Raw genomic sequence first — 16,177 nt, forward strand, 5'->3', positions numbered from 1 at the left:
TTATGCCTCGATACCAGTGCTGTTCAAACAAAGCCTCGAGGAGAGACCTTTGGAGCTCTCGCATGCGATACTATAAATATGTAGGTACATTAGAATGACCCTTATTCTTTGATTTCCAATTTTTTTTTTTTCATTGCCACTCCAAAAATTATGACATTAGTAGAAAAAATGATCTCTGAAGAATTTCAAATTGATCGAATACTAGAAATCCGTATTGCGCTTCAATTAAAGTTTTAAAATTTGTAAGATTTTATGACAATTTCTAACATAACTCTATACCGCACTATTATAAAAAACAACTATTGTTTCTTTCTCTATATGTATAATAATATTTACACACAACTTCAAGCACTTTATTCAAAAACTTGAGGAAATTAAACTTTGCATATAACGGTTTAGCTATTCTGTAAATATTTCAAATTTTTATTTATGAAAATCCTTTTAATGAAAGAACCTTCTAATATCATGAAAAACATTAATTATTACTTTCAATCTATAATATATATATGTAATATGTAATTTAAATTTGAATAGTATTTTACTTATAATGGTGTAAAGAATTTTATTCTGAACTAGTACTAATACATTTATTATTACAAAAAGAAATAATGAACTCCTTGCTTGTTAGAAGAACTATAATTTGATTCGCACGAGCTTGTGCAAACATTCAAATGCAACACAATATGATAAATTTAATGCAAAATTTCAAAGCTTTTGAATAAATTGTATAAAGTTTTATATAAATAAGATTATAATACATGTAAGAAACTATAGTTTTATAAAAGAAGTATTTAATAATTCATTTATAATAGCGTTATGAAAATATGTTAGAGATTGATACATGAAATCGATAAAATTTCAAAAGTTTAACCAAAATGTGCCACAGGTTTCGAATGCCCAATTAATCTAAAATTTTTCAGGTATCGTCGTCTTACTTCGGTGTCAATTTTTGGAGGTGCGATAGAAAAAAACTTGACAAAAAATGTTAACTCCTAGATATAGTTAAAAGTCACCCTAATGTGCATATGTCGCCTAGTGGGGTATTTAAAGTCACTCCATAATGAAACGTTTATTCACTAATACTTGATTAAATATGTGGACCATGATTTACTATGATTCTTGTTACTATTTGTATATTTTGAATATAGCTGTACAGCTTCAAAATGGCCTGTCTTTAATTCATCTGAAATTGATATCGTTGTTTATAATTCATTTTTCTTTTCTTTTTTAAATGGCGAATGACACATTTGATGTATTTAGTACGTTTTTAAATTATACTAGAGCATACTATTGTATCTGTTATATTTTTCATGTTATATCTAATTGAATATATTTAACTTTTGAATTATAAATTTAACGAATTCAGTGTTTATTTTGGTCGTTTTTTAAAGAGAGAAGATTTAATTTAAACTTATATTATTAAATTAATTATATAAAAATTAATTGGTTGTAATCTCGATCAATACTTTCTTTCAGTTGCTTAAAACTTGTAATATTTTTATTTCTTAAAAAAAATCTTTCTTTGTATTATAAAAAGATTCGAAGTTATGTTGGAGGTAATATACCTAATTAATTCAGAAAAATTCTAAGTACTATATATGCAATGGTTGCAGCTAAATTATACATTCAGCTGTATCCATGATATCCCATGATTACTACAGTCCTCAAGGTATTGATACATGGTAAACTAATAATTCAAAATACCATCGTATGAATTGGACGATTAAGAAAAGAAGCAGCAAAAACTCAAAACAAATTTATAAACAATTTTCGTTTACACAATACACGAAAATGTTCTAGAGAAATCTAAAAAGTAATTCAAATGTTCTTAACAGCTTGTGTAAAATATAATTACTCTAATATATGACAATATATAACTACTATCTTAAAATAATTGAAATTATTTTATTTCTCTGATTCTAAATGGATTGTTACTTTGAATCCATTAATGACGTATATATCTGACAATATTATATGAATGTTGCTTTACTACTTGAAACGTATAGTCCTACTCTATCTCCAGTATAAGTTTCAGTTCGATTGAAATAACATGAGCGATTCGGCAGCGGGTTTTAGAAGACTGTGTTGTAGCAACACGTTTCGAAAATGGAACAGTAGCATATCGAGCAGTGTTTATGATTAAATTTCATGTTAATCTTAAAGACAGTGTAACAAAAGTATTCAATACATTGAAATCGGTTTACGATGATCAAGCTTTTTGAGAATAGTAATTTCTGTTGGTACGAGTAAGTGAAAAAGTAGAGAATAGTGTGTCACCTAACAAGGGACATCACCAAAGAGTAAATCGTCAGTTTTAACGAAACATGAACATAATATAGTTCTTAGAAAAGTATTTGGCACGTATTTTTTTAATCCGCTATTATTCATATCTACGACAATACGAAAACTATACGGTTCTTGGACAAAGATCTATTTAAAGCAAGCATCGATATTTTCAAAATTAAGAACAAAAGATTTTGCTATAAAAGTGAGCGATGTCACGATACTGTACAGAATACTAAAATAAGGGAAATACAAATATAGATCTCAACAATTAAAATTAATGAAATTTCGACTTAATTAGTGAAAAAGTAATCAAAGAACTTCCAAACAAGACTGTCAAATTTATCACAATGATATTTAACATCATATTTATGTTACATTACTTTTCAAATGATAAAGAAGCTGGTTGAGATACTAATGCTACTAAAACGAAACAAATGTGTACATGAACCATCTTTTCATAGATCCATTTCTCTGTCATAAATATTTTCTAAAATGCTAGAAAAAACACTTCTAATCAAAATTAAGAAGACCATCAACAGTAATCATCTAATTCCACATAATCGATTCAGTTTTAAAAATCACATGCTACGGTCAAACAGACCCAGAACATAATTAACAAAATTATTATCGCTTTGGAAAGTAAAAAATACTGCACCTGTTGGTGTGTAGGATTATTTGAAATCATTAAGCAGCATTTTCCAAATGCGATTTACTAAACCAACTATGAAAATCTTACCTAGTCAACAGAACATTTTATGTAAAAGTACACGATGCATGATTGGACGTGTAAGAGATAAATGCTGGTATACCATAAGAAAATGTATTGGATCCAATGGTCTACACTCTTTATACAGTAGAAATTCTAACAACAGCAAGCAGCATAACACATACATTCGCAGATGAACAGGTATATCATTAATACACGAAGACCCTCAAGAGGCAGTAAAAATTTTATAAAACCACAGAGGGTTAATAGAAATATGGTTGGTCTTTTACAAATCGAAAAGGAAAAATTCAAAAAATGACACTTCACAATAATAGAATACCACAAACAAAAATGGTAAAATATCTGGAATTTTATTCATAAGAAACATTACTTAAGTGTAAATTGTCAATTTTAATGAAACTTACATATAATATAATTCTCAGACAAATATTTGATCCGTACTTTCCTTTTATTTACTATGGTGCATATCTGGGGATTGAAAAGAGTCCTCAAAGTTGGAGGGAAAACACATTTTTTACATCTAGAAAATGATGAGACGTATAACAAGTTGTATAAACAAAAATATTGTATATTTAAATAATAAATTTAATCTTCTAAACAGTTTTGTAAAATATTAATTTGTTTTTTATTTTTTACAGTTTACTGTTTTGCATCTTCATAAATTTGCCAATCTAAGCATAGATCAATATGGAAAATGGGCATATTTAAAAATTTTGATTTGATGCGGAACGTGAGTTTTTGAGGCATGCACAGACATTTGTGAAAATATATGATACAGTAGCTATTTATATTATGGCCGTGTTGAGAATTAGTCCATGACTGTCAAAATTTGTTACCACAGGTAGAAACGATTTGCGATATTGCTTCACATTGAAAAAACAGGAAAGATTTTTATAATCGCGTGATCGAAACTAGAATGGAAAATACAATTAGTGGACAACTTTATAACTATTGTTAAATATTTCTTATACTTGTTTTGTTATCATAATTCTAATAGTTGGATAAAGCTGTTAGTACCTTTTGGAATTTGTAAAATTATATGTACACACAATATATTGTTTTAGAATATGGAAGAATTTTGTTAGATGGATTTCTGATTTAATTATAATTTTAAATTTAGATATTACTTTACTTTCAGAAATTCGATATTTAAACTGCTATGACTATCCTCACTTCTGATACAAGGTCTTATAACTACCACCCAATCAGAACGTTAGAACACTTGCTTTTGGTACATTTCATAAAGTAGATGTTAATAAGTTGAAAATAGTGCAAATACACTCGAAATTAAAACAATTGCACGAAGATTAGATGTAAAATAACTGTAACTTAATTAAGATAACTCTGATATACTTGTAGAAAACACCGATTACGTGTCTCAAGAAAATCGTAACAATTGACTCGATAGTTTACTGAAAAAATTAAATGTACCATAGGGGAACTTTCGGTTAAACGAAGCTGAAGGGGACAAATTTTATAGATCATAGATCATTCTGATACAAAGGAGGCATATTGTAATTTTGCTATGTATGTGCACTTCCACATATTATCATCTGTGTATACATGTAAAGAAGTAACGTTTAATTTGTTTAGACTATCCAAAGGTATATCGGATTACATGCCCCGTAAAATTTTATTAGACTTCAGTAATGAAGATGATTCAACAGAAAGTACTCTTACATCTTCCGGAGACTGAAGTCTGACGGGCCTTTCACAGCCAGCATTTTGTGATTTAGTTAACAATGAAAGGGCTAGTTATTAGAAGTCATCAATCTCTCTAGTAGCGGTGTATGGAAGGGTTAAAGTGTTTCGTTTATACTTTATGATTTTTGGATCAAAGAGGTCACTTACATATAATACTTACATACTTAAACGTATGGCGCAGAACTCACACTTTATGTTTCAAAGACAGTGATTGATGATCAAAACGAACACGAAAACATTGGGTGGTACCCATTTTGCGATATTATGCCAATATTTCGTGCATCTTGTTGTGGATGACGTGGATCAATATTTACACTTACGCGACAGGCAGCTTGTTGCATAAACTAAAACGATGAGTATTTTGAACATCGTGTTGAGTGGTACATGATCAAAACAGGACTGTTAACAAATGTTATTATATTTGCTAAGATGTTTGTAACGATACATCCTATGAAATTTAATTGTTCTCTGTTTAAAACAAAATATTCAATTAATCACGGATTAGTGATTAACTAATAGTAATAGTAGCATTTAGACATGAACATAAATTCAAGATAATCGAATGTTATCGTATGCACTGTATGACTTATAAAAAAATTCATTCAATTGAGGCAAAAATTATACGATTGTTTTTATACAGGTCGAAAGCAAAGATGGTAAAGATTATAAATTAAAAATGCTATTGAGATTTAGTTTGGCCATGAAAAGTAAATAAAAAGCGAGAAAAGATTTATTTAACGATGGCGTGGTTACCTACTACGTCGTGGCATGTCTTCGTTGTTTTCAATTAGAAGAATAAAGAAAAATATTTGATCCGTACGATAGATTCTAAAAATAAACAATTTGTTCCTCTGCAGTAAAAAAGGAGCAACAGAATTAGGAAATCCCAATAAATATACACCATTGCCCCGCAAGGAAAGAGGAAAATAAAATAAAAATGATAGAAGAAAAAATATTATTAGGAATCGAAAAAATCTCGCACGGCTAATAAATAATTATGCATTACGCTTGTGATTTTGTCGATCGAAGAAAATGAAAAAAGTGATTAAAGCAAAAGTAATGTTCGCAGTAACTATAATACAATGTGCGAAAATTGTTTCTTTTGTATTTTGTCTAGCGAGACAGTTTACACACTGGTGACTCAGCAATGTCTTGAAATAGAACGGAGCTGAAATTTCAAAAATCGTATTGTCCCTTTCAACTCTATATTCAGCTTTAAATCAGGCATACTGGATCATTTTTTAATACCTTGACTGGAGTTGTAATATACTATTGCGTTGTTGGAGTGAAACGTTCGTACCCATAAAAATAACGTAATTAGAACTATACATATCTAGCAAATACTGTTGGCCGGAAGAAGAAACACGATTTCTTATGGTATCAATACGAGTTAAATTTATTGTAACTCTAGAAAATGCTCACTTATTTTGTTGTCTTATGTATCACATCAGTTAGGAGCTTGGTTGGATATAAGTGTGGTAAACGACCCGCAAATATCATCTGGATATCGTTGATTCCCATGGGAAACTACGACTTCTGATCAAAAGAAATGAAAACAGTGGAAGTATATGTGCAACTACTTCAATTATCGGACTATGACTACGTGGACATAAAACAATGCAAGGTGGAAATATCAAGAATCATTTACTGTTGCAGCATGCACTCTGATGTTTCTGTTACACAAAACAGAATGAACGAATAGATAATCAATCAGCACTTAACAATGCACCCAATTGCATATGGACAGATCAGCCTCGTTAAGGAACAGCATTTACCTCACCGGATTCAAACCAAACTCTACCAGCACCAGAACACTTACTATGACTGGAACAATTTCCACAGATGGCAGATGCAAAGGGACACAATACTCAGATCCCTATGGCTCTTGGGACAACGTTGTAGTGCTGGCCATTGTGAAGACCATCTTGAAGTCAGGAAGAGTGCCCGAACCCCTAGAAGCGGATAAAATAATCCTGAAGTCAGGACAAATTTGCTGCTTCCAACAAGGATTCTGCATCGACAGCAAATGTGAATGAAACTACAAAATCTGTGACAATTCCACAAGTATACGCATTGTCGACCCAAGATATAACCTTTGCGCTAAAAAAAACTATTAGAACACTGACAACGTAGATACACTTTACTGCAAGTGGAATATAAAAAATAATTTACCAGAGAAACCAGCAAACACCGTGTATTTGCTAATAAAAGACAATTTACATTGGATATCTTGATATATTTTTGATGTAATCTACACTCTAAATTCATATATATATATATATATTGAAACACATACACATATATCGAAACACAGACGTTAACTATTTATCAAAATCTTAACCCCCAAAAATGTTTACCGCAACGAAAGTTTACGGACAATAGCAATTTCCTAATCCAACCAATTCGCGTGTACCATAATTAAAAAACTTGGAAACACAGCACTAGTTCTACGCTAAATGTTACATATAGTAAAATATATTCTTGTGTATGTAAAAATAGAATACATGAACTATTGTTACCTGAAATTACTGATATATTATAAGAATTAAGTTTATCACCCGGTCTCGTTTCGACCATTATAGTGAGAAGACATATTATAATAACAGTATCACCGCGCGTGTCTAGTACAATGGTGTCAGTGAAAGTGCTACAGACAACAGCAAGGACTTTGCACCAGTTAGCTCCGTATATGCTATACGGAATTACACCTAAAACAATAGAATCAAAAATAGATCACCAATGAAACGAAACTTCTGATTAGACAGGACACATTTTGTTGGAAAAATTTGCTCCTGTAACCGGTCAAGTTGACAACACTGTGCTCACTGTGAGGATGCGGTGTAACAGGGACTGTTTCCGTGTTTTCCTCAGCTTCGTTTCTTCTCTTTCAGAATGCCGGAGAGCAAGGATTTGGTTAATCATAACCAAAGACCGTTTTAGTACTAAGACTTGTTATGCAAATATACTTCTTAGCTTCATTCATAAAACGTGTGTGTAACTTTTTGATAAATTGATCCATCAGGTTATAGACCCAGTTGCGGAAGTCTGAGTTAAATCATGTGAGTTAAATTGCACAAAAGTGAGTACGTGATTCGAGTTAAATTCTTTGGATTTTATATCTTTTGTTTAAGAAAAACGATGGAAATGGACAAAGTGAGAATAGAAAAGCTCGTGGATGCTGAAAACTGGTTATCATGAAAATTTCAAGTTCAAACCATGCTGGATGCAAAGGATGCAGAGGTTGTGCACGGCACATGGATTAAACCGGAAGAGAGGTCGGATAACGAGGCCAAAGTAAAAACAGACCAGTAAAGTGGAAAAAGAAATTCTTGTTACCACTCTTGGTAAGAAGCCACTTTCCCACGTGATGGGTTGTAAACCTTAAGATATTTGGTCCTAGTTGCTGAGTGTACATGAACACAAGTTGGTGGATTCAGTACACATATATACTGCAAATCAAATTTCACGAATACCACTATAATTCAGGTGATGACATTGCGACTCATATCAGCAAATTGGAAATTCTGGCCAGATGTCTGACTGATAGTTAAAGTGATTGGATTGAGGTTCAGAGAACAGAGCCCACATTGTAGAAGAGACGGTCCCACGAAAAGGAAAAAGAATTAATTTTCAGAGTTTATATGCAGAGACAAAGACGGTACACAAGGCATATACATAATGGTAAATGCAGACTTGAAACTATTGAAGCACAGCTTCAGAGCATATCTACTGGCAAGCAGAATACTCTCCAATCTAAGAATAGTTGAATGAAAGAAGCATGTCCGAGCTAAGTGATAGTCGCAAAGGGAAGCAGTAGGTTCACACATAAATTTCATCAAGCACCACTTGGACAGGGTCATATATGTTCCAGATATGACAGTAAACGTGTTCTCAATCAGATCAGTGACCTAAGAAGAGTTTATGCAAACCATTATTGGAAATAGGTGGTTATTTAAGAAGAATACAAAGAAGTATATGCCTGTGCAAGTGCGGTACGAGAGGTTAAGGGCACCAATATATGCATTATGTGATGCAGCTACTGAAGGAGAGAGGCTTCAAGTAGCCTCAAGTATAGATGACACAGGGAAATGATGGTTGTATATCTAGTAAATTGGACCAATGGAAGAGCTATCACTCAGCGGTTGTGAAAATCTCCTCTACCCCAAATAATTTTACCTTTAATTAGATATTTTCCAATGGGTTCAAACAACTATGCGATAAAAAAAATTACCATCATCATTCTAGATTAAACTCAACGAAATTCTAAAACTACCTATGATCAAATGCACTTCCAGGAAAAATAACTCTTTGGACTATTAAGATACCTCCAACTAATATGGACTCAACTGACCTTTAAACAAATCAAACAAATAAGACGGAACATGAAACCAATTTCCTAAAATTGAAAAACAACTACTCCCACTGTAATCAAACTTACATCGATAATCAAGAGTAAGATATGGCAACTTCGTTGATAATAAAACAATAAATCAGGGTCCTCAAACTAATATCAATTTTTACTGATTAAAGCATACACAATACTTGATATTCTGAAATATGTCAGTATCAATGATTTTGAAAATCTTATTATTTACTCGGATTGTACGAGTCTGATAAATATCTTGGTAATCACAAAGTTATAGCAAAAATGCAAGAGGCATATATAGAACTGAGAAATAACATAGATATAAATATTATTTGGATCCCGTTGCATCAAGGAATAACAACAATGATACGGTAAAAGAAGCAACAACTCTACCACCAGCTGAGCCAGTAATTTTAATCCTATACCAAAATCTTATAAATTACATAAAAACAAATATAAAAAAAAAGAATGGAACAAATCTGGACTTTCTGGACTTCTCAAAAATACATAATGTAATTCGAGATTTCTAGCAACCAATTACTCACGGTGATATAAATAGGAAAAAAAAATTCATAATATCTCAACCAAGAACCGACCACGCTAAATTTATCTATGTAAACCTAATTCAAAAAACTAAACAACAGTATCTACTGCCATAACAAAATTTTCCCAACCAATCGTATCTAAAATAAAAATACAGTATAAAATTAGACACAACTCTAACAGTCTATGGTCGCATAAGAGACACAGCAAACTTTATCAAAAAGACAAATTATACAATAAAATATAACATTTTAGATCCATTTTCGTCATTCATGACCTCGCTGTCAATACAAGGTACAACACACAAGTGAAAGACAAAAATTCTTCGCACCAAAATCATATACATGTTATTGGCAGTCATGGAACGCTAATAAACAATCTTTGCGTAATGCAATCTTCTATCAAGAATAATGTATGAAATAGATGATACATGATCTAAGTAGTGTGAACTTACGTGACTTCAAGTGCGTTAGACTCGAGTATGGTCTGTACACAATTTGATATCGACAAATTAAGAAATCATATTGATTTCAGTCGAAAAGACACCAGACTCAAAGCGATGGTAAGACCAGGTGAATGTTTGGAAGGAATATTTCTGTAGTAACACTGTTCCTTATGAGTATTCTTGGTGAAAATGCACTCATTAAACTAGCAGAAAATATAGCATTTTCCATTTGGAATGGCTTTCTAACCGTTGGGTACTTTATTGCAAAAATCCAGACCATATTTATTATGATCAAATTCACCAAGATAAATCTTGACGTCACAATTCACAAATACCGATTACATGCAATTATACGTATAAATACATGCAGTATGAATAAATATCAGGTCCATTCGTGACGATTTCAACTACAGCATTCAAAACGTAAAAAACATTTTCTACAGAAATTTGCTTTCAAAGGGGAAAAGTGCTACATTCTATAACCTCACATTTTAAGGTAGGAGTACCTACATTTTGTGTATAGAAACAAACATTTTAGAAGCCCCAATTCAAAATATGACTAAAAGTATAAAATTAAAAAAAAATACACCGATTCATGTTACTATGAATTGTTAAAAAAATATTCTGTGATCATTTAGCTAGTTGTCTTACTATCGCTTGGAAAAAATAATTTTGATAAATTGCGCAAGATTTGCTAATCCCTCAATGCAAAGGGACTAAAGTTCCTTTCAGATATTTTGTTCGGATAAGACCATTAAGAGTATTATGTTCCATAACAAATTTTTTGTTTACTTTTGATTTTCATTTCAGGTTAGACTGTACCTAACAGTACATAATATTATGGCAAATTCTTTGATCAATTACAGTGCCAATTCTAAAAGAAATTATATTTACTAATGCGTCAATCAGTTGATGTAAATTCATATTCATGAATTATTATTGATAAAACTTTGGATGCTGTAAATTTCTTATAACGACAGAATGTCTTCGTAGATTTCGAATGTTTAAAAAAAAAATAAACATTCTTAGCTTTAACATTTATTACCCCCCAGAATATAATAGTTATCTCGTTATGATATCGATCTGGAATGTGCAATGAAAGTTTCTTTACATTGGAATTATATTAGTTCATGTTTACATTCAATTCAGGTGAATTGCAAGATTTTCAAACCTCGCAAAATTCTCAGCATTGAATTCTGCAAGGGTGCTGAAACACGTTTTATATAAAAAAAAACATTTAATGTGGTATAATTACTTACAAGGGGTAAACCTAACTTCTTTCCTTCCGATTTTAACGTACTTATGCAGATTGTAGAGTACAAGTCTTTATTAGGATGTGTAAAATATTAAATGTAGATACTTATCGAAACTTGAAAAGAAAAAACAACAAAGGTTCATGTGCTTTCTATTAAGCAGGTAATATTGTCGAAAAACTATAGTGAGATAAAGAATCAATCCTACGAGGAAATATAGTAAAATTTTAGAAACCAAATCACAATGAAACGCGATTTAGTATGATTGGTTATTCGATTTCATTCTGCGACGACATTGTATTTATTTGATCCGACTTTTAAGTTTAGACAGACTTAGACAATATCATTTTTCCAAAATATTACTTACACTACATTAAACACGTCGTAATAAATACTTTTCAGAATTATAGTTAATTAAGTTAAAAGCAACATAGGAGTGTCTGTAACGATAGTTCTGAACATTCCATAAGAATGATGAAAGTGAATGATGGAAGTGAATCCCCTCATCCGATGATGATTCTTAAGATACTAGATATCCTAAAGTTATTAAAGAAATCGAAAACTACAAAGAAAAATAGATCAAGATCAATCCGATGTCATCGAATATTGGGATAAGATCAAATATAAACTTCCATATTTATAAATATGGGACACTGATAATTAACGTTGTTCCTGCCATTCAAGTACCTGATGAATGAGTCTTTTCAGCTTTGAGATTATGTTAGATGATTTATGTTCAGTTGCAATTTATGTTCAGAACGTTTAGAAAAATTAATGTATCTTACATTGAATTGTATTTCATGACTTTAAACTTTAATTACTGGTGATGAAAAATGGGTTTTATACAACAATCCCAAAAGCGAACGACAATTGTTGTCATCTGGTTAATCACTTTTACCGTACCCCAAATCTGGGCTTTATCAACTGTAGACAACAACTTGATCGTTTACAAGCAATTTTAGTGAAAAAACGACCGTCGTTAGTGAATCGCAAAGGAATTTTATACACATAACAAGGATGACAGTGGACAAGATTGAAAATTTTAATTGAGAACCTTGCACCAAACGATCACCAGCTATTTTGAGCGCTGCAACATTTTTTCACTGGCAAAAATTTCAACAATAGCGAGCATGTAAAATCAACATTGAACGAGCTTTTTAATTCAAAATCCCTGAAATATTTTGAAGACGGAATCAGAAAGTTGATCGATAGATGAGAAAAGGTCATAGAAAGCGACAATACATCGACGATTGAAAACAAACGTAAGTATTAACTTCTTTCAATGAAAATTATCGCCAAAAAAAAAAAAACGACATTACTTATGGAACGACCTGATAAAATCTGCGATTTTTGTATAATAAAAATCAACCCATGGACATAACGAATACTTTTACGCATGAGGTAATTGAAGCGATAGAATATAGAAAAGTAGTTTTATTTTCAAATCTTTACAATTTTTACATTTGTAATACCTTGTCTTAATAATTAATGTTTATTCACAATTATCTTGCCATGGTGTTCGTCCGTTTGTATAAAAGTACTAGGTTGTTCGATAACTTTTGTCGTTCGATAAAACTTATTGAACGGTATAGTACTAGGTTGTTCGATAAAATTGATCGAACAACCTATTATTTAGTAAATTCATTTCGAATTTCTTGTGCCTCTAACGCCGATATTCTTCCAACTCTTCTCGAAAGTAATAAAAAAGTCACATTTCCGAGATTGTTCCTGCACGGAACAATCAATCCTTCGATATTATCACTCGGTGTATTAAAGTAGTCCATGCTTCCGTACGGAATACATGCACTTGTCGAAGTAGTGCATTGTTTTAAAATATTATGCAAATAAACGCACATCGTTCTAATGATCTTTTCATTTGAGTGCCAGTATACGGTTTTAGTAGACAATTTTTCAAAGGGAACGCATCGTGTGCAGTAAAAACATACGGGACTTTTTAATATTTACATTCAGTCCTTTTCGGACATGTGATAGAACCCTGTCAATGTCATGCTTACGTGATATCATGCTTGCGACAAGCAAGCAGTGTACAAATACTCCGATTGTCAGTGTTAGGCGTTTATATACACAAGTTTCTGTTAGATAAAACTGATAACTAAATAAAAAGATTTGATAGAAAACTCGAACGGACGTACGTTGGTAACCCTTTTCAATAATTTACCACCGTTTCTTGTTCGTTCTTGGCAGAACACATTGGACCCAAATTTATTATCCGTGAAGGACCGATGAATGATATTTGATTTTCCCATGTTGTGATCGTTTACAAGCAACTTTAGCGAATTCGATGATTTTCGATGCAGAAGCAATAGTTTTACGTTTGAATTAATTCGTAGATGAATCGATAATCTATAGTACCCCTAAGGGATGTCTGATGCAAACCGCGCGAGTAATATTTATATCGGTACCTATATCTTGCAACTCTTCTGCACTGGTGTTGCGAATGGAGGTGGGCGAACTCCACATGCTGTGTACAGAGTGTCCCTCAGGTTGTCGTATAAACTTTGTCAGCGTGTTCTGGGGCTAAAAGTAAGACGAAAATGTCACATAAACGTAGGTTCATAAATGCTTGATCAAAAAGTTATAACAAAAATATGATACATGAAGGAAACGATAATGGTCTTGCTCTTAGTATGATAAGAATACGAAAAGAATAGTTAAATGACGTTTATATTACCCGCTGATACAAACTGTGTTTACTATTTAACAATGGTACGCTACGAGTGTAAATAACACACATTGCTAATAATGTATTTTCAATTGTAGCCTGACCTGTAAAGAAACAGTTTATAATTTTCAAAATGCTAAAAGTATTTTGGAACGAGAAGTATGTAGATATGCATTTTGCTTATGGCTTTTACTCGGAAAGAGCTAGAACTCTCATGAGAGAATATCGGCAAAGGGTTTGTAACAGAATATTACAATATTACACAGTAAGACAAACTGTTATCGTTTCCTTCACATTTCATATTTTTGTTATAACTTTTTAATAAAGTCTGCATGGGCCTACGTTTACAAAACATTCTCGGCTTATTTGATAATGCAATTCGTAAAATTCAATCGAACCACAAATTTAATTTCTAAGATTTTCTTCAGAATTTAATGGATTTGAAGATCATTATACTTTAGCATACTTTATACAGTAGTAAGTTTTATATTAAGTTTATCGTTTCACACCAGTCGATCTTCAAGTGATAATTCATCGACTCGTGAGTATTAATAAGTTGTTGGACTAATTCAATTCAAAAGAGAATGAAAATTTGACAAAAGTGTAAGAATCGTTAAACGTGAGGTTCAATCACCCAAAAGTTATAAATACCAAGAAATCTTGGAAGATTAATGTTTCTTCAGCCAATTTTACACGAAACTGGCCAAATATAAAACGAACTAAAGAATTAAAAAAGAGGTGAGTCACCCAGACCCTAAATCTATTAATCGCTTATTAAACTAATTATTTGGTTTCACAATTCAAATCTCGTTAGTTATTATTCGCTAGATTTCACGTTTCTTATAATCCTACTTGTAATTTTATCGAGCCGAGTAGTTCTTTTAACGATTCAAATTAAGCATCGAGTGTGAATTTCCGCGCCGTAGCGCTCACGAGGATCAAAACTTACTTCGGTGAACCCATTTAGATATTTTTCGAAGATCACGAACAAAAATATCTATCCCACAGTATCCATCACTGTCAGGGATAGCTAATCCTCTTGATCGTATTTGAATCAACGAGAATGATTACGGAGGACTCTTAACCCCAGTCCCCAGCAATTGCAATGAAGTATACATTTGGGTCATTTTTGACAAGATACAAAACAACCTGGTCAAATTAAGTATTAACGTTCTTTATTGGAGATTAATCATTATATATAAAACACTCTCTCTCTCCATGCATACTCAAAGAATTATGCATCCATCTATACAAAGTCTACGAAAGAACCTAAACACCTAAAACTGAAGATATTTGCCTGTGAAGAGATCAGAGCTGTAGAATTCAGAGTTAAAAAGAGTGAGACAGATTGTTCTCTTGCTACGAGTATGGACAGACAACTTGTGAGTTAGCTAAGAAGATGAATAGCTCGCCCTAAATAGTGTTGAACTACCTAAACCACTATAAACACTTAGTGGTTAAACACTCGAGTTTAACCACTCGATGTTTTTGCCCTTGTGACATACAGCACCGAGAATGGCCCAAAGTGGGCCCAAACCTGTGCCTTTTATGGCCACTCTCGTTGTGCAATTTATCTGCATTAAAAAAAACAAAAGTTATGCAGTTACAAGGAATCTACCAGGTAGGACTCTCTTACGTTACGAAAAATTAAAGTTATGTTTAAATGTAATAATGAAACTTTAATCGTTAATGTCTAAAAAATTATTGAGTTGCAAATTTCGTAGAAGGTCCGGTAAGGTGATTTTTATTCTTATTCTTACTTACACATTGTTATATTCCTTTATCAACACAGCTACAATTGCTCGGATCTTATTGATAACAGTTGGCAATTGACGGTATTAATAGCATGCCTAATGAGTGAGGGACATAACTCAGACAACACTATTAGCAATATTTCTCGTTTTTTCAACGATTATGAAGAATAAATATTAAAAGTAAACAAAAGATTTGCATACTTCTCACTCTACAAATCTTCTGAAAAGCTGTTGCCTTCTTCTGTATCTTCAATATTTTATGATAGATTGTCTACACCTGTTTCTAATAAATTATCTGTACCTTTATATTACCGTTCTATTTCAAACATTTTTCCATTCGGTTGTTCTTATTGAATCCATTGCTCGATGTATGAGCAATTGCAATCTTTTGAACGTTGAAGTTAATACATTATATT

At 31.9% G+C, this 16,177-nt stretch overlaps 1 protein-coding gene and 1 pseudogene across 6 annotated transcripts in view; one reads left to right on the forward strand and one right to left on the reverse strand.

The window, feature by feature from the left end:
- Frmd5 (FERM domain containing) overlaps positions 1-16,177 on the reverse strand; it is a 192,588-nt gene that overhangs the window by 66,870 nt on the left and 109,541 nt on the right. The window lies entirely within an intron of this gene.
- Positions 6,132-11,298, forward strand: LOC143151409 (uncharacterized; annotated as a pseudogene).

Source organism: Ptiloglossa arizonensis, chromosome 9 (genome assembly GCF_051014685.1).
Source record: "Ptiloglossa arizonensis isolate GNS036 chromosome 9, iyPtiAriz1_principal, whole genome shotgun sequence".
Taxonomy (NCBI): domain Eukaryota; kingdom Metazoa; phylum Arthropoda; class Insecta; order Hymenoptera; family Colletidae; genus Ptiloglossa; species Ptiloglossa arizonensis.